A 21,510-nucleotide genomic window follows, 5' to 3' on the forward strand; every position below is an offset into this window, starting at 1 on the left:
GAATTTGCTGTGTGGATATCCAAGGCAACACTGTGACATGATATGGTCCTCGGAGTGTGGAAGGCTCTACAACTAAGCTGCTTCTTTAATTATAAAACCAAATGAGCTTTTAATAGTTTAACTGTTACCAAATTAGTAGTACAATTACATTTAATACTACAGATAAAAGAAGTGAATTATTGAGAAAAATCTGAATGCATAAACCTTCCCAGACTCCATGCAGGGACCTCTCATTTGTAGTGGCCACTTACCTGCAAAGACCACCCACCTGTAGAGATCACATAAATGTAGAGATAACCCAACTGTAGAGACCATTTGCCTCTTGGAACAACTTTCCTACAGAGACCACCCACTTCCAAGAACCACTCACGTGTGGGTAGGCAGGAACTCGCCTGTAAGTAGGTGGGAACTAACCTTTTAAAGCTTGGTCACCAACTGATCTTAGTACTGTAAATTGAGAGTGTAAGACTCCTTGAGGGGAGGACCACCACCGCAATGGTCCAGGCCTGGAGGATTTAGCTAATGCTTAACTGAATTGATTCAACACAGCTCATTACTAAGGCCACCATGATACAAACAGAGAAGAGCAGAGCATGGCACATATTAATCACTAAACACTGCCAGGTCCCTTGCCCTTCCTCTGCATTAAAGGAGTTGCCTTTTGACCACATGAGGGCAGTAGTCAGCCAGTAGAACAGGCACCTTCAGACAGTTCATTTTAGGACAGGTTATTACTGCAATTTTTATATGTTTGTTTTTAATTTTAAGATAAAATGGATGTTCACCTGAAGTGGAAAACTGTTACTAGTGAGGGAGAAGAGCTTGGAGGATGCAGTCTCAGTATAGCATGGATGTGTTTATATCAGGAGCTGTTTACTGTGCAAAATTAAACAAATTACTGTCATCTGAAAAGTGACTTCTTGCTAAACATTACCAGACTGGTGGGAAATGCTTGTAACAGTACTGGACAACTGTACTTAACTGAGTTGGATTGAGCTAGACTGTAGAACTAGGCTTTGGTTTGTTTGTCTGTGTTTTTCAGAAAAGTGTATGTGTGTGTGGGGGGGAATATGTGTTCAGAGATGATGTAGGCAAGGCCTTCAATAATCTGATTTAAATAATCAGTTATCAAGTTGAAACAGGTGGTTCAGGGCACAGAAGTGCCTTAGCATTGCAGATAAAGGCCCTCCAGGCCCTGTGTTTGTCTAGCCTTCTTTAAACACTCAGAACATCCGTGTGTGTATATACATGTGAATAAGTATAGTGTATGTGTGTCTGTGTGCATCTCTATTGTCTGATTCTCCACTGCCGAAGAAGCGATGAGCTGAAATAAAGGCCATTGTTCTCTTCACCACCTTCTCATTTAATGGCTTCCGTTTCGCCCAGCAACCGGCTGTACCAGCTGCTCCGGCTCCTGCAGATTCCTCCTTTAAATGCAGCGGCAGTGGCCTTCCCAGCAGAGTGCTGGCACACATGCCAACCTCGCCAATTACAGCGGCACAATCTGACAGGTGAGAGAAATGATCTAGCAAGTGACGCTTCCAGTAAATCCTATGGAATGACAAATAGGTGTTGTGTTTATTTCAGTCTTGTAAAGATTACAACTGGAGGATTTAGGTGAGAGCTCACTAAAGACATACTGAATGCAGGTTAGAGTGCTCAGTCCTTTGCAGAAATTAACAGCACACTGGTGAACTTTAGAGGTGGGCACGCATAACTAAAACTGTCCTGTTTCAGTGAATTTTGTTTCAGTCATTTTATATATATATATATATATATATATATATATATATATATATATATATATATATATATATATATAAAGTTCAGATTGGTTAGGTTTGGGGATTATGGATTAATAGCTAATAAAACACATTAAAACATGTCATTTATATGGTTCCCAGCATAACTTTTATAACATGTAACAACTTATTGTAAATGCTAAAAACCTCTGTGTGACCTGTATGTGCCACTCTACAGGGACAAATCTCTCGCTCCCTCTCTCTCTTTCATGACCCCATTTCTTTTTCGTTTACTAAACACCATGGGTGCCTCTCAGGATGATGTGAGCGGATGAGCGGCAGGCTGCCAGTGCGGCACTCCTGCCGAGCCGTGGTTAGACCAGTCTCTCTCTGTGTAGAGCAGGCTCTGCACAGATCACATTTCTGTTAGGCCAGACCCTTAGGCAGCTGAGAGGAAAGAAGGCAGAAACTGACGGTTAGGTCACACACACACACACACACACACACACACACACACACACACACACACACACACACCTCTGTATCTACAAAATCAGTCATGTATACTTCTGCTACCTTTGCCAGACACAACCAGTAAGCGGAGGCTGCAGGAACTCGCACGATATGCACTACAGATATTTTAATCCATGAAAGCCTGTTTGTGTTGACATGTGGTATGTGTGTAGAACTGTTTTAAAGCGAAGCTGAACTGGTTCACCTTATCTTCTCAGACTATTCAAACAAAAGAAAACACACAAACAAAACAAATGGAGCAAATGGTCATTGTTTGAAAAAGTAGCCAGCAATGGCACAGAAAGATAAAGTGTTAGGTGATTACACTTCTGATCATTACTCATCATGATAATTGATCATTGATTATTGCATAAAATTAAAGTCAACCTTATTGTTTTGATTTCACGTTTCCTGCTAGTTTCTTGATTTTTTTTTTTCATTTTCATATTGAGGAACTGAATTTTTTTATTATGTTGTATCTATGTGTTTTATAGCATTTTGTAGTTGTTTAAAGAGGTTTAGACAAATACAAACTTTTTATGACAATAATGCATTTATTGAACGCAAACTCGTTCAGCTGTGCACTAATTGTATAGTCTGAATGACAATAAAGCTGACTTTGAACTTTGAACTTTGAATGAAAAAACATTATGAAAAACACTACGAAATTCATTATGTATAAGCAATGATAATAATAATGAGATAGCACTCATATGACTGTATTCATGTTTATGAACATGCTGATAAGACAAGAGACCTTGTTTCATCCGTGAGACCAAAAATATATTGCAGATCATATGAGTGCTGTCCAAAATCTGACTGCATTGCTGTATATATTTGCTATGGTAAAGATTATCATGTTTTCAGCAGGGAGAATTTGAATCATCAGATATAATTAAAGATGAATTTGTTTTTAATACAAATATCAAACATCCTGTAACATGGATATCTTATAAATATGTTTGTCTTTGTATGTTTGAGCATAAGAGCACTATTATTTTTGTATTTGGTATTCAAATATGAAAAGACTGTAGAGAGCCAGTGGTGGGGCCTGATGTGGTTATCCTTATTTGAATATGTAAATATGTGAGAACAGAGGGGGAGGAAAGAGCATGTGTGTGTGTGTGTGTGTTTGTGCCTTGACCCTGCAGGGCTGTATTGCATCTCTATAGGTCGGATCCAACACACACACACACACACACACACACACACACACACACACACACACACACAGAACAGAAGGGGAGATATAGGTGAGTGCAGAGAAACCAGCAGATACAAACTCCAAACAGTACCTGTTTCAACCCCTCAAATCACAGCTCTGTTCAGATGACTCGTCACTAATCACAGTGTGGTGTTTCAGTCAGGACAACTGTCATTTCTTAGAATTATTTATTAGATGTGAATCTAAATATACATGGTCATTTTTTTTGGCTGTGGATGGATCTGATGCCTAAATTGTGGGATATTCAGTATATTTCAGGACATGGATACAACCGAGAAGAATTCCTAGACACAAACAAAAACATTTGCATAAAGTCTACACTAACCAAATACCCAAAAATGTAAATGTAACCCCAGAAAAAAAGCAAAACAGTAAATATCTCTGCAGTCATGCAGTAAAAATGTCACCACTTTGAAAAAAAGCAACAGTGAGACTATATGAACATTAATGTGTTATTTTGTTATTTAACCAAAAATGTGTTTAATGCAATAACAAGTTGAAGGAAGTGTTTAATGTGTCAGATGTAGACCTATTCTGATTTTTTTTATTCTTGAAAATGTGTGGCATGATTCTGTGTAAATGTTTATCTTAAGAAGAGCCATGGATTCTTTGGATGTCTCAGTGTCATCCAGATGTGGGTAATTCCACTGAAGGATTTGACTGCTTTGTGGGCTGGAATGTGCTGGAATGAGCTGTAGTGCTGTTTTAGTGGTCTAGAGTGGTGCTGTGGTCGTGCGTTAGCTGGAGTAGTGCTGAAATGGAGTGCAGTTCTGGTGTAGTAGCTCTGTAGTGGGCCATAGTCATACTGTAATGAACTGAAGTGGTGGTGGTGTGCTTCTGTAGTTTTAAATATTTCACCAGTATCTGTATACTTGTGTACTACTGAACTCTTTAGATAAATGTCACATTAGTTAAAATGTGTTGTAACTGAAACCTGGCTATGTATGATAAGAAAGGAAAATTATTTTATGGGTTTAATGGGATTAGAGGATTCCTCAGCAGAATGAAATAATGAGAAGACATATGATATTTCTTACAATTTGTGCCGATCCAAAATCCAGCATGAGAAAACTAGCGTTGTTTCACACTTCGACTCACCACCACATTAAGGTCTTTATATATGCAGAACACCAGCTAGACACGGTAGAGAACCTGAGCAAGAAAGAGACAGAGAGTGCTGTTGTTTTGTAATTTGATAGTTATTGTATTAAGTCATGAATGGCAAAGAGTAGATGAGGAGATAAGCTTAGAAGGAAGATGATATTCATTGCACTTATTTTTCAGCAGACTCTTTGTATGTCCCTTCACCTAAACAGAAAGTTCACATTCCTGCACAATCAGCTCTATGTTCATGGGAAAGTGTATTTTTCACACAACCTGATAAGGCCTGTTTGCAGTGACACAGATAATTAAACAGTACCATTACTCTACAGATGGAATGAAAATAAGACATACAGGGTTGGACACCAGGAGAGCACCCTTACAGCACCTTATAACGTGACTTTAAAACCCCAAAGCTGCTTATGACAGACTTAATTAGGAAAAATTATACTTCAGTTCTGAGTTTCACATGGTAAGAGAGTCCTCTATTGAGAGTCATACATTACAACAGTCAAAGCTTTAAAAAAAGATGTTCTGTTGGAGTGGAACTGTGACTCATGCATGTGTGTCTGTGTGCATGTGTGTGTCTGTGTGTCTGTGTGCATGTGTGTGAGAGTATTTTAGGTGGCCGTTTTTAAGGTCAGGTGAAATGGTGCAAATCAGATTATAACAGCTCTCCCATATGTTTTACCTGCGCAAGATCGGATGTGTCAGGGCAGATAAAAAGAAAGAATTTAACCCCAGAGAGAGCGAGATTTAGGTAAGACTGAATTTAGATCAGATAGCCTTTTTCTTTTAACACACTGACCTGCATGTAAGCACAGCCTGTGCCATCTAGCATATAATGATAATAAGGTATACATTTATATAAGTTATTATTAAAAAAAGATTTTAACCCTTTTACACCCTAAAAAAATATAATTCCTAGAATTATAAAATGCTGGAATTGTAACGTTTGCCTGTGTGCTGCAGGGCGCGGAGTAGGACGCACAGACTCCCTCGATCTGATGAAACATTTATTTACATAAAACATGAATAACAATGGCAGCACTCATCCTATAGGGATTATAGTGAACATTTACATTAACAGAGATATTAGCAACAACAGAAACACTAAAATTAAACATTAACATAAACAATACCAGTCACAGAAACAATGACCAACGATGAGGCACACACAGGCGGGGGTTTAAATAGACAGACAAACACTTAACATCAAAACCCCATGCAGGTGTGTTCCATCATGGAGGGTGTGGATACAAACAAATGTGAACCCCCCGTACCACGTGACTCATTAAAAGAGTTCAACTTCAGTCATGATCACTTACTTGCATTTAACTTATATCAAACTTTATTTAGAATGAGTGAGGAATCAGCCAAAACATAATATTTTTAATCTACTCAATTCATCGCCTAGTTTAGCTGTTGTAAGGGGTCTAGTTTTTTGCTTATGTTTATTATTCATTATTTGGTCGTGCTTAGGTAATGTGACAATATGTTTGCTAACTTTATTTCTGTCTGTCTTTCTTTTTTTGTGTGTAGTGGTATGAAGTCTGACTACAACATAGTCACGAGACTCGTGCACTTGGTCCTGCCTACTTCCTGCCTCTCCTCTACATGCCCTCATGGTGGCCTGATTTGCATAAGCATGCTTGGATTTTCCCTTCTTTTCCCCTGAACTCTGCTCTTCTCAGGAAGCATGACAGTGTGAAGCATTAAATTACAGCATTACATTCAGCCCCAGCACCACTCCACAGTCCTCCGGGCCTAACCCACACAGCCTGCAGCAACATTCATGTTTTAACCTCTCATAGACGTTATTTTATTTGCTTCTTATTCGTCAATAATATAGAGTTAATCTTCATTCAGAAGTTCCTTTTTGATAATCTTATTACCCATTTTCACCTTTTTCCTTTTTAATAACGGAATTAAATGTTATTAATGGATTATGTAAAAGCGTACAGAACAATCAGGACAAACAAACCACTCTGCTCTACACTATGGAAATGTTTCTCTTTCTCTCTCTCATTCTCTTTAATTTGACACACACACACACACACACACACACAAACAAAACAAAACAAAAAAACAACCTTGCACACAACTCTTCTCTCACATGGACAGTGTGTGTGATATCAGGTACATAGCCTGGTGTCTTATGCATCTAATCTTAAATGAATATTTTTATTTGGACACAATAGGACAATAGTTCTACTTCACACACACACGCACACACACACAATGTTGCATACAGGGCAACAATTTTGTTTCATTAAGACAAACAATAAGTATCTGTTTTTCAGCTGTTGGCAGACGTATGCAGGATTACATCACGTGGATGACTTGTACGTCTTATGTGTTTGTCATATTCCTTCAAAGTCCAGTCTGTCCAGTTTCTTCTTGTACTCTGAATGTACCAGAATGAATGTGAAAAAATATTATCAGTAAACTAGTGACAAGAATGTTGAACCATATATGGAGGCCAACAGGAGTCCTGCTGTTATAATTATTCGGTTGTAGCCATCAACATTTGCTCCTTTTCTCACTCATCTCCATGTCACCTGCTCTCCCTCACCTGCCAGCATCCTCATGCTCTCTCCTACTCGCTCTTTACTCTCCACACACCACAATGAACATGAAAGATAAATTATCAGTAAACAACTAGAAGGGTGGCAGTGAAATTAGCCAGTTTTTTGGGCAGCCTCAGGAGAAAAAAGCTGAGAAGAAAAATTAGTAGAAAATATTGCTGCTAAACTGTATTCCATCCCACAGGGCCCCTAAGAAGTACCCTTGTAGTCCCTACATGTGGGTCAAGGGAACTGCAGGTGATTAAAACCCTTCATTTGGAATGCCTTGCAACATCATCATAGAGAAGACATTACATCTCTTGAATTTTTTTAGTTTCTCTTGACAACTGGCCATTTAGACAATTTTTTGCTAATGTGGCTGAAGTGAACTGTATCTATATAACACTGACCCCATATTTTGCATGTAAAATTAATATCTACTTGATATTGCCTTAATAGCTTGCTAAAGTCAATATTTACCTTAGGATAACTAACATTAGCTGAATAGGTAAAAGTTAACTAGGTAAATTCATTTTACAGATGATCAGATGGTTACAGATGGTTCCTTCCATATCCCTGGTCATCTTCAGCACACATTTATGAAATATTAAAGGCACACACACACATAAGGTAGAGATGAAGAGATATTCTTACCTGGCCGATGCTTGTATGTCCTATCAGAAGCATCTTAGTACTAAACATCCTCCTGTGACCTTGACCATCATCTCTCTTTCACCTTTCCTTTGTTCTCACATCTCAGATCTCAGAAACCTCTTACAGGAAAAAACTCACTGTCATGATGATATGTTAAATTGCTTTTGCCAGTCACCAGAGCAATAAATATGGCTGAAGGAATTCTGCAAACCGAATAATTGTGTTTTTCATGAGATCACTGCACCTCTGAACTTTGCAATGTTACATCACTGTGTGAAATCTCTAAGGCTCTGGGATTTTTCATGTTTCTTGATGCATTATAATCCAATATGTTATAGGACAGAAAGCCCACCCCCGGCTTTGTCAAGCCTGGTTATTTATTTTTCCTGTTCCCTGCATTATGAGTGTTGGCCTGTTCTGTTCTGTTTGGTTCTGTTGGCAAATTTTGACTATGCACCATTGGACTACATGCTCAGATTGGCACATCTTTGATAAATGCCTAAAAATATTGCATTGCAACCTGTATTCAGCTCTAGATTTATGACAGGCTGTTCTGATCTGAACATGAAAACAGCCCATGACATAAAAGAATCTTCAGCTGCAGCTAGTCAATTATCTACCACTCCTCTTTGGTGAGAATGTCCCTTGTTGCTCTGCTGCTGTGTGACCTGGGCTCCCATAACCCCTACCATGGAAACCCAAAACCCCTGTACACACACACACACACACACACACACACACACACACACACACACACACACACACACACACACACACACACACACACATCTGTTCTCAGGTCTCTAATACACACACACACACACACACACACACACACACACACACACACACACACACCTGTTTTAAGATCTCTAATACATAGAGTGAATAGAGGTCTGACAATAGTATTACACCTGCCATTGTGTTCTGATTTCCACTGAGGTGAAAGGTGGTAATTTCTGGGTTATGTAGACAGGGTTGTGTTACACAAGGCTAAAGAAATTATCCTTTAGGTGAAAGCGTCTATCCTACGACCCTGGAGTGGAGGCCTTTCTGGATTCAGTCATTGCCAGTTTACAGGAAACAGAAACAACCTTGTTTCACAATCCCTGCTGAATCAAAACCTCCTTTCACCAAAATAGAGTCTTTATGTGTAACAGCTGCCATTTCCCCATGAGCCCTCCTGGCATGCTAACATAAAATATGTGACATAAGCAAATTGCATGATAATGACACCTATTGGATGTTTGGGGTGACAAACATTTACTTGTGTATCCCAGGCCTTGTCTTGTGTAATCATGTATCCTTGTACTCTCCGTGTTGGCTCTATGACCCTAGACTACCCTTACAACTCTGATTCTGGATTTGCCCTTAATAAATCTCGCTCACCTCCGCACGTGTCCGCCTCCTTACCGCTCACCGTTACACTATGGCAATGGATGAACTCATATTTTACTCAATGACAAGAAGTAAAAAGTGAAAAAAGAAATTACAGCAATTTTTTATTTGTTTATTTATAGTATACATATTCTGTCCCTAATGGATTTGCTCATTTTATTGTAATTAAGTGCAGCTTTCAGAAATTAGTAAATTCTATCTAAATGACAGCTATAACATTATATATATGACTGTGTGATGAATACGAAGTGTTCATGAACCAGAATATGAGCGAAGTGGTTTTTGAAGACGCAAATGCGTGATGTCATTCCTCGTGACATTGGATGCCTGACAGAAAGTGGAGAATAGAACTGATGGTGAGGTGAGGGAAGGATCGTGTAACACGGGGAGGCCTTGGATATGGGAATGAGCTGAATCAATGACAAGGGAAGCCATAATGAGAATGAGTAAACGAACAGACAGGATAAAATAAATTAATAACCAGTTTAATATAAGAAACAAACTAGCCAGAGAAACACAATACAGAATAGAACGAAGAAAACAAAGACTAACCGGCTAACAGGGTGAGAAATAGCTCTCTGCTGGAGCAAAACAAACTACAGAGAAACACAAAACCATAACTTAACAGAAGAGTATCAGCAAAACATAAAACCTAGAAACAAGATTAACGAGCACAACGGAATACCAAGACAGGGAAATACACTGAAGAGGGACACTTAACTAGAAAAACTTGACCAAAGCAGAGATACTTGTAACAGAACCAAGGGGAAGATCAGAGAGTTAAGAAAAGACATGAGACGAAGGGAAACAGGACAATACTTGCAAACGTAATTGTAATGGAAGCGAAAAGAGGGAGCCCAACAGACTAAGCAGGAGAGAAAGTGCAACAGAACGAGGAGAGAATAACTAGAAAACGAGATGAGAGAACAAGGTTTAAATAGAAACACAAACGAAGGGCAAACGAGGCACAGCTGTGGCTAAAGGAGAGGAGACAGGGAACCATATTAGCAGAAGATAGCAGGAGCACAAGGTGCTACAGGTAGCCAGGTAAACAGGGGGTTCTCCAGTATGTGAGCATGGCAGATTTATGCTTGCGCTATAAGTGTTATCAAACGTCACTCTGACTGGATGTCGATAGAGGGAGATAATAAAATTGGATGATGTGTATGTAAAAGGGTAATGAACCTTAGTAAATGTGTATATTACGTATTGATGAAAAATATATAAAAATGCATAGAGTACTTCACGTGTGGCGCATATTAGTGTGGCTGACCACATTGTATGTTTGTGAGGTATAGAGTGAGATTTTGCTCGAGTCAGCAAGGGAAAGGATGTGTTAACATTTGTGTGTGTGGTAGGGTATAAATGTGTCCATGACAGTATAATTATTGTGTGTATAATTATTGTGTGCGCGTATTGCCCCATGCATGCCAATTGTTCCATGCCAGAATATGGTGTTGTGCTAACTTGTGTACTGGGGGTGTTCATAGCTAGGGGGATAGAGGTCCCTTGGGTGGATTAGACTAGCTCCCTCACTCCGTGTTTGACGGAGTGAGGAAGATATTTTGTTTGGGTTTCATAGGTTGGATGAGAACACCATGTAGAGTAGCATCGTGCTTAGGCAGCAGAGTGGGGGCGACCTAAGATCCAAGGGACACCGATATCGAGTGTCTATCGAGGTGATAGAAACAGGGCATTAAGGTTGTTTTTGTTATTTTGTTTACAGGTTTCTGACTTAAACTCACCAAAGAGGTGAATGCTTAATGTGTAAACTATATGGATCCCCAGTAATTGACTGACACTGCTTGTTTTCTTTTCTTTTATTTGTTTTTTCTCCTTCTTATAATCTGATTCAAAACCCCAGTCAATGGGATCTGTTGGAATAAAGACCCAAAAGTGTTCAGAAGCCATTGGTGTGGTTTCTTTCCCCAGCAACTACATATAGATAGATATACCACAGTGGTCAGTGGTAAATACGTCCAGTACATTAAGATGTAATTAAACTCTGTTGTAGCACAGTACACATAAACCTACAATTTAATACCTGTACAAGAAACAATATACAATATATTATATTGTGTATTCAAACCTATCATCAAGTCAATTGAGTCACTGAGTAACTTGATCTATCATGTTTATCACATGGCTGTGGACTGGCCTATAAACAGTGCCATAGACCCCCTGTACACTAAGTGTCCAGTATACAGCACCACAGACCCTCTGTACACTAAGTGCCCTGTATACAATGGGAATGGGGATAAGCTTTACAGTAGCCTACTCCCATGGGAATGATTATAAAACTTTTGATTATAACTTGGTAATGGTGACTGCATTCTTTATGTATGGTTTAATCTAAAATGTCTTCTGTTGTAAGTTTTGTCATTTACATTTACATTTACATTTACGGCATTTGGCAGACACTCTTATCCAGAGTGACTGACAAAAGTGCTTTGTTTATTACTCATAGAAATTATCTTAGCCAGTGCAGTAGGTTAGAGGTCAAGATACAATTGAACTAGAATGCTGTTGAAATACAGGGATCAATGCTGATGCCTAGAAGTGCAAAACACATAAACTCTATAACAGACAACAATAAGTACAATAAACAATACTCTACAATAAGTACTACAGTTTCAGTTCCTCAATATAGGTGCAGGATCAGTGGTCATTTAAATATTCCACAAATAGATGGGTCTTCAGTCTGCATTTAAAGAGTACAAGGTACTCTGCTGTCTGGATAGCCAGGGGAAGTTTGTTCCACCATCTAGGAGCCAGGACAGACAATAGTCTCAATGCTTGTCTTCCATGAGACTTAAAGCATGGTGTTTCAAGCTAAGCCGTACTTGAGGTTCAACATACTTGAGGTACAGATTGGGCTTTGACTATTGACATCAAGCATGGAGTGGCCGGTCCATTTTCGGCTTTGTAGGCAAACATCAAGGTTTTAAATCTGATGCAGGCAGCTACTGGAAGCCAATGAAAGGAACGCCGCAGCAAAATGACATGTGTGAGCTTCAGAAAATTGAAGACCATTCATGCTGCTGCATTCTGGACAAGTTGTAGAGGTCTGATGGCTCTTAGAGGAAGACCAGCAAGTAGCAAGTTGCAGTCGTCTAGCTTTGAGACCAGAGACTAGAGACTAGAGACTGCTCAAGCACCTGGGCAGCTTCCTTTGAGAGAAAAGGCCAAATCCTTTGTATGTTACAAAGGACCGGGTCACACTTAAAACATGAGTTGAGAACAACAACTGGTTGTCCAGGCTATGAGATGTTTCAGATGGTGATACCAGAGAGTTCTCGAAGGAGAAGGGCTGGTAGTTCCTGGGCTGTACAGAAGCTCAGTTTTACTGGGGTTGACACCTGTTTATCTGTCCCCTTATAAAGTCTCCTGCCTTCAAGATCTCTTTGCAAAGTATTGCCATACAAGTAAGCATACCAAGCATTCTCTTCTCCTGTTAATTTTTCTTTTCCTACCCAGACTATGCCTCACTCCTAGCCCTTTGGTTCCCTCTGGACTACCGGTACTGACCATGGATTTGACTGACAACTTTCTGCATTGTGATCTTCCAATGATCTCCTGGTTACTAACACCAATCCTACAAACCACTCTTGCAGGGCTTATCTGTATTGTGAACCTAATAAAGTATTTCAAATTTGGATCAAAACATAACTGTATCCTAACATTCTTGACACACTTTATAATACAACAGTTCGTGTTCAACTTTGTTTTGTTTCATGCAGGTTTTCTTCTCCTCCTCTGGTCAACAATTAAATACACCATCAATTAATAAAGGTTATTTAAAGAAGCATTTGTCTATATATTTAAATGTCCATATTAAATCAAATTACCAAATCAAATGTCTGTGCACATATACTATGGTGGTGGGCAGCTCCATCACACTCATCCCACCTTCAGCATCATGGAGGCAAATGCAGGGTTGGGGTTTATTTATTTGGAATCTGGTTACTTCATATGTAACCCCAGGGGGCCCTGGAAACTGGACAGTTCCACTGCAGCCATGATCAGCTTGCTCTTCAAAGTCTTTATTCGCTCAGTGGAGTAAATCAGTCTGCTACTCGAATCCTGCTAAAGGTCTGCTGATATCTGAGATATTCCTTTTAGCTGTTTAAAGGACTAATAAATGACTTTCTGGGCTTTGTTTTGCACATGCTCCTCCAAGTCTTGGCCTTTTCTCCCTCAATGATGTCATTTTGTGTACTTTCTTACACAAAATAGTCCTGGTAATGTTTTTCCTTCTTAGGACACCCACACACAGCAATCCAGCACTTGTTGATTTCTTTTTTGATGTTTACCAGCTCGCACACCTTCACCGCTATCCACTCTGCCTTTTGTTTCTATGTCCCAGAGACTTATATGGCAGGCAACATTAGAGTGGTCTTTTAAGTTGTCCCACTCTTCCTCATCAAATCTGGTCTCATTATTGAGCTGCTCAAGTCTGTTGTTCACACATCCACAGCAGTGCTATTTGGGAGCTTTTTGGTTCTCAAGTGCAGGCACAAATTTAATAGGTCCTGGTCTGTTGCAACACTCAGCTTCTTGGTACACTCCTAAAAGGACCAGGTAGTGGTCATTGCTACAGAAATCCTCAGTACACTCTCATGTTGTGGACTCCGGAGAGGAAATGGTGCTGTACCAGCATGTGATTGATCTCTGCTTTTGCTGTTGAGGCACAAATGCAACAAAGTCAACTTGTGGATACATTTGTACATTTGTACCTGTGACACATCAAATGTGGTGCACTCACTGGGTGCCACTCCCAGATACTACCAGTTCATTTACACATTTGGCAGACACTCTTATCCAGAGCAACTTACAACTTTCAATTATGTTATAGAGGTAGGGAAGTGTAGCATTAGGTGCCTCGCCTAAAGACCCTTCTAGGTATAGCACTTGCTCAGATTGAAACCCAGTCCCCCATAGGCAGTAGTAGGGTTTATTGGGAAACTGGTGGATGATACGATTCCAAGAGCCAGCATCAAGAAGTTTCCCAACCGGAAGCCCTGGGTGGACAAAACCATCCGCGAGGCTCTGACCTCTTGCACTGCTGCCTACAACACGGGGATCACCAGCAGGAACATGGACGTGTGCAAGTCTGCGGCATACAGAGTGCGTAGGGCGGTGAGGGAGGTGAAGCGGTGCTATGGGAGGAAACTAGAGACACAGTTCCAGCAGAGTGGCTCTAGATCCCTGTGGCAGGGACTACAGATGATCACAGACTACAGAAGCCCATCCTCTGGACTAATGAGTGTGGATGAGTCTCTGGCGAACGAGCTAAACATGTTCTTCGCTTGCTTCAAGGCTACATCTAGCAGCGCTAATGCTAACAGCACTAGTGCTAACAATGCTAATGGTGCTATCTGCGCAGCCAACGGCGCATGCACAGAGCCCACCATAGAACAGCGCCCTGTTTAAAAGCGTGAATACCATGAAGGCGGCGGGACCAGACGGTATCTGCGGTGGAGTCCTCAAGGCCTACGCAGACCAGCTAGCCCCGGTATTTACTGACATCTTAAACCTCTCCCTGACACTCGGTATAGTCCCATCTGGCTTCAAGTGATCCACCAGCATCCCTGTCCCAAAGAAACCTCGACCCTCTGGCCTCAATAACTACCACCCCGTGGCCCTCACATCAGTCGTGATGAAGTGCTTTGAAAAGCTAGTCAGAGACTTCATCACCTCTATCAAGGTGTAATATGCTGGTTTATTTTTTATACTTGTATAAACAACATTTCTAAAAAAAAAATAAAAAACAGAAAAAATAATATAACCCTTACATGATACTGACAAACTAGTACATGCTTTTCTATGTTTTTCTTTAAAAAGTGCTTTTTTTGCTACTTCAAAATGTTATAGCTTGCAGCTCTTAAAAGAAAGGGAAAGTGAGATCATATTTCCCTGCATTTATACATCTTATAAAGGCTACCTGTAAGCTTTATACTGACCACAAGGTCTTGTTATTGACATATAAAGCCTTAGTTTTTCCTTGTGTTCATAAACTCTGCAATAGTATTTCAGAGGATATTAGGAAAGCAAGCCCACTGGTCACGTGGTACGGCCCGCCACGTGCAGTGGGGATTCACATTCTTGTTTGTAACCAACCATGCCCATTCGCACACACCTGCACATGGTTTAGTGTGATGTTTGTCTGTATGTATTTAAACCCCTGCTGGTGTATGTATCAGGGTCGGTTATGGTTCACTGTTCACATCGTTAATGTTAAGTGTCTTCGTATCCATGTTCACTGCTTATGTTATATGTATTATATGAGTGTTGATGTTTTCTTTGTATATTAATAAATGTCTGTCTACATCGATGGAGTCTGTGTGTGCTGTTCCTCGCCCTGCGGAACTCAGACCATTACAATGATATTTAGTATTTTTTATTCATGTCCATATCTTCTCTACTATGCATTGTTTAACTTTCTATATTCATGACTTGTTTGTGATTGTGTTTTATATTTTTGTGATTGTGCAATGTTTCATTTTTATCACACAGGTCTGGACAGCCCCTCTGGTTTTTAATTTTATTTGTGAATCGCTTTATTCATGCCATGTGTAACGGTGAGCAGTGAGGAGGCGGAGGTGCGGAGAAGAAGGAGATTTATTAGGGCCAAATCCAGATTCAGAGTCATCAGAGCAGTCCAGGGTCAGTATGGGGATACTTGATACACAAACCAAAGCACACAAAGGCAAACAGGTTATAACAGAGACTAGGAAAAACTCGGAGGCTAAGAAACAAGAAGGCATGGAGTACAAACTTCCATACAGATACGGGCTTTCAGACATTCAGTGAACAGCAAAGACAGAGGGAACAAGACAGGGTTTAAATACAACAAGGCTAGAAATGAGGAACAGGTGTGGAAAACCAAATGAGGGGTGTAGAAAATGAAACTATGGAATGAAACTAAAATACACAAAACATGGAAAACATGGAACATGGAAGCTGGGAGGGTCTAACTGTGACACCATGGGTTACAAAACAAATCTGCTTGGACCCATAAATACCAATGATAGTTCTGATTGTCCTGTGTTCTGAGTGCAAGAGAGAAGAATACAGTACTTAAGATCTTACAAACTAATCAGGGATTAATGTTGGATATTTAGGTTTAGAATTAAGATTTGTTTACGTCACCCCTGCATCTCAGCAGGGGTGGTGGCACAGGTTTACTATTGTCTTGAGAGTGGCATTTCACTCCACTTTCCTTCTCTACTCTTTCCATCTCCTCTTTTGAATTTCATATCATTACAGTGTCTTTCCCCACCAAACTTCTCATCTACCACCCTCAAGGTTCCCTAGATCACTTCGTTGATGAGCTCAACATCCTCCTGAGTCAATTCCCCATTGAAGGAAATCTATTCATTCTCCTTGGAGACTTCAACCTTCCATCAGACAAGCTGCACTGGTGTATTCATGTTCACTTGGTGATGTAATATCTTCTCATGGCTTTTCCTACCACTTCTATGCTTACAACACCCAATTAATTATTTCTTTCCCACCCTCCGACTGTTATGAACACCAGGAACCATGCTCATCCCCGCACTGCCACGCCTACCTCATCTCACTGACATCTCCGATCTGGTTTGCATGGGGAAGCAATTACACACCTAAATACTACTCTCCTCATTACTGCCCCCCTATTTACGCTCCCCTCCCTTATACTCTATTAGGTAAGATGAAGAGGATCCAGATCCAAACTATGTAGACTCTCCACCAGTGTTCCACAGGGCTCAGTAATAGGCCCACTTCTCTTCTCTTTGTATACTCGTTCTCTTGGTGATGTAATATCTTCTCATGGTTTCTCCTACCACTGCTGTGCTGATGACACACCATTGTTTCTTTCTTTTCCACCCTCTGACACGCAGGTCTCCAGACGCATCTCGGCATGCTTGACTGACATCGCGTCATGGATGACAGCCCACCACTTGAAGCTCAACCCTAGTAAAACTGAGTTTCTGTACATTTCAGGTACTCCCAACCCTTACCATGACCTCGCAGTTCCCTGTTATCACCATCCAAATCTGCCTGTAGCCGGGGCATAACTTTGGACAACCAGTTGTCGTTCTCAATTCATGTTTCAAATCTAACCTGGTCTTGCAGATTTCTCCTTTGTAACATATGAAGGATTCTACCCTTTCTCTCACACGAAGCTACACAGGTGCTTGTACAGTCCCTTGTGATCTCAAAGCTAGACTACTGCAACTCACTACTTGCCGGTCTTCCTCTAAGAGCCATCAAACCTCTACAACTTGTCCAGAATGCAGCAGCATGACTGGTCTTCAATCTTCCGAAATTCACACGTGACTCCACTGCTGCGTTCCCTTCATTTGGCTTCCAGTAGCTGCATGAATCAGATTGAAAACCTTGATGCTTGCCTACAAAGCCATAAATGGACCAGCCCCTCCATCCATGAGGTCAAGTGTCAAAGCTTGATCCATACCTCGAATACTTCGAACCTTAAGTACGGCTCAGCTTGAAATACCATGCTTCAAGTCTCATGAAAGACAAGTATCGAGACTATTTTCTGTCCTGGCTCCACGATGCTGGAATGAGCTCCCACTTGCTGTCTGGACAGCAGAGTCCCTTGCAGTCTTCAAATGGAGACTGAAGACCCATCTATTTGTGGAATATTCAAAGGACAACTGACCCTGCTACCATATTGACTGATTAAATTAATACTTATTGTAGGGTATTGTTTATTACATTGATGTTGTTTAACAAAATTCTAGTACTTATTGTTTATTGCACTTATCATTGTTTAAGATAGACCTTATGTATTTTGTACTTCTAGGTATCAGCATTGATCCCTGTATTTCTACAGTATTCTAGTTCATTGGAATCTTGGACTCTAACATAATGTACTGGCTATGATGTATTCTATGAGTAAATGACAGCACTTTTGTAAGTCGCTCTGGATAAGAGCATCTGCTAAATGCCATAAATGTAAATATAAATGTAAATGTATATTTTACACACAAAATCTATTTTTGCATGAAGTAACAAATGCTATTTATTTATAATTGTGTGAGCATCTGTTTTTATGTCTAAATAGACTGTGTATTCAGTCTACATCAGTTATAAATATATAATATGTAAATATCTAAATACATAAAAACAAATATAATATAAAAACAAAAATAACAGATACTTTACCCTGGTCATCCATTAATTATGTGTCTGTTGCCTACCTCGGACCCAGCAGCCTGGTTGGCATTGCACATGGCTTTTTGTTTATGTTTTGTTTTATGTTACATGTCTTTGTTTTGGTGGTGTGTCCTGCCCCACTTGAGTGGTGTGTCCTGCCCCACTCGGGTGGTGTGTCCTGCCCCACTCGGGTAGTATGTCCTGCCTTATTTGCCACACCACCGGTGTGTTTTTTTTTTTTTATCCCTTTATAAGCCTTTTATGTTAGTAGGACTGTTTGTCCCTTTATAAGCCTTTTATGTTAGTAGGACTGTTTGTCCCTTTATAAGCCTTTTATGTTAGTAGGACTGTTTGTCCCTTTATAAGCCTTTTATGTTAGTAGGACTGTTTGTCCCTTTATAAGCCTTTTATGTTAGTAGGACTGTTTGTCCCTTTATAAGCCTTTTATGTTAGTAGGACTGTTTGTCGGTGATTGATACTGTTGTTGGCTTTCTTTAGTTCTGGTTAGTGTACTTTCATGTTTAGTTTTGTTTTCATTAGTTTCAATAAACTCTTCAGCTGGAATCTCATGTTTGTTTACTCCTTTTTTCTTGCACATTCTACACCCTCGATAAATTACAACAAACACCAACACTCTGCAACAAACACCAACACTGTAACAAACACTGGCATTTGCCAAAAAACACCAACACACTGTAAGAAACACCAACATTCTCCAACAAACACCAAAAACTAACTCATTCTCTGCAGTTGTAAACTGAAATAAGAAAGTGTATGCTGACTGTGAGCTGTACAAACAGGCTAACTGACAGGAGAAGAATTTAAAAACTGAGCTGACTGGTGTGAATGGGGGAAGGATGAAACCTCCCAGCAATCCTATACAGGTATGTCACACCTACCCAGCCCAAAATGTTGCGCTGGTGTAATCTGGATTTATGATAACTGTGTATTCACAAGATGACTGAGTGCTTTAAATGCAGTTTTATATATATATATAAAAAATATATATATATATATTTATATATATAATTTATTTTTTATTTTTTTATTTTTTGCTCACAAATAACATGCAAATCACACTGATCAAATGTTAAAGATGGCATGTAGGTTCCAAAATTGTAATATGTACAATCTTTGAACCTAAAATATATGAACAGTTATAAAGGAGCATTAATATATTTACCGTAATATACAAGCAATAATATATGTGCAGTAATATATGTACTGCAGATCACAACAAACTTCAGATAAAAGTAAAAGAATGTCTTTGATATGGCAGAAGCCTAAATTTGGTGATGTTTTACATTGTGGATGTGTGAGAGTAGGTCTTGGTTATGTTTTCTCTTTTCCTTTGATACCTTTTTAACAGTTGTATTATTGGGTGCAACCACGATTCTTTGATATGCTACTAAGTATTTTAATACTTCATTAATTACTTAACATCTTTCTGAAATATTCCACTTCTCATGCTCTCTCTCTCTCTCTCTTTCTCTCTCTCTTTCTCTCTCTCTCTCTCTCTCTCCTCTCTACTGATCACACTTGAGATTTATCACATGTGTTCTTGTATGAGAGATTAGGAGAAATTCTGGGTAAATGTCATTCCTATGGATTACTGTATTTTCTTGTTATTGTTTTGATATTGTTACAGATGCAGCTTTGAATAAAAACACCAAAAATATTGTAAACTCAATATCAGCTAGGAACCACAGCCCACTGAAATATTTTCAGGAACTGATAACATACAAATAAACAAGACAAAAGCGTCATATAGTTGTTTACACTATGATGAAAATTTGATTTATTCCTTAACTGCCACTCCAATCAGCAACAAGTCATTAGAAGATTTCCAACCAAATTCACTTCTAAAAGAATCCGAATCCACACATGAACAGTGTTCTAAATATAGTAGTGAACTAGTGTTGAAATGTTTTTGAACTCTGTGTGTGGTTTATCCTGCTGTGTTGGCTGTAAACATGGCACCTCTACTGTGAAATGTTTATCTTCATAATGCAGATGTTGAGTAGAGCATGTATCAGGAAAGGATTATTCTACAGGTAGCAGAATGTGAGTTCTAAGCAGACAGTGCACCGTGGAGACCCAGACGAAGGACGCAACAGGTCCTCAAGCAGTTCAGACACTTCAGACTCCAAGTGGCACATGCTTCCTCTCCAATACATCACATTTCAAGCCAGTTGCCATTAAAATTGAACAGGTTCAAGAGAGAGGGTCACCAGGGTCATGGCGGTTTTGAGGACTGGAACTCACATCACTGCAGTGTTATCAGACCTTGCCATTGCTGTCTGTCTGTATGTCTTTATTTCAATGCATTGCTTGACTGGGGAAAACGTATGCCCTTCCTGTTGTGGTATGATGTCACAGAGGAAACATTTGAAACTCAACAAGCCCTACAGTGATTGGCGCTGTAATACTGTGGAAGCAAGCCAAAGTAGAGGCACTTTTCTAGGTGTGTTTTTAATGGTTATGACAGAAAACTGTACAACAAAACCAAGGGTGGAGTGTGCATGTCAATGAGTGCATATGTTTGTTTGTGTGTGTGTGTGTTTGTGTGTGTGCGTGCGTGCGCATGTGTGTTTGTGTGTGTGTGAGTGTGCGTGCGTGTGTTTGTGTGTGTGTGCATTTTGTTTAGCTTGGGTGGAGTGTGCACATCTGTGATCCTTTTTTCTTAAGAACTTATGAAACAAGCAAACCTGGATAAATGGTGTGGAGAATCTGTTGCGGCTGTCCACATGTTACATTTGTCCTTTAATCATGTGAAATGTTGTAATATGAGCTAATTCATATGAGCAGTTTTATTAATCAAAACACATTTTGTTATATTAAAATCTGTTATTTCTTTGAACATGTGAATTTGTGACATGTTTTGTTTGTCCATAATGAGGCTCAGGGTGTGAGCATGACTTTTTTGTGTTCTTTATCAGCACACGTGTTTAATTTAGGCAGTAAAGCTCCACTGACCTCTTTCTCTTAGTCAACAATATGTGTGTATGTATGTGTGTGTGTGCATGTTCCTCATCAGTACACGTGCTTGATTTAAAAAGTAATACTCAATAAGCTCCACTACCCAGGTAAACAGCGTGACATCCAAGCTTCAACAGCACTGTGGAGCCTCACGCCACAGCTTGCTGGC

The sequence above is a fragment of the Electrophorus electricus genome, chromosome 20 (genome assembly GCF_013358815.1).
Source record: "Electrophorus electricus isolate fEleEle1 chromosome 20, fEleEle1.pri, whole genome shotgun sequence".
In the NCBI taxonomy this organism is placed as follows: Eukaryota; Metazoa; Chordata; class Actinopteri; order Gymnotiformes; family Gymnotidae; genus Electrophorus; species Electrophorus electricus.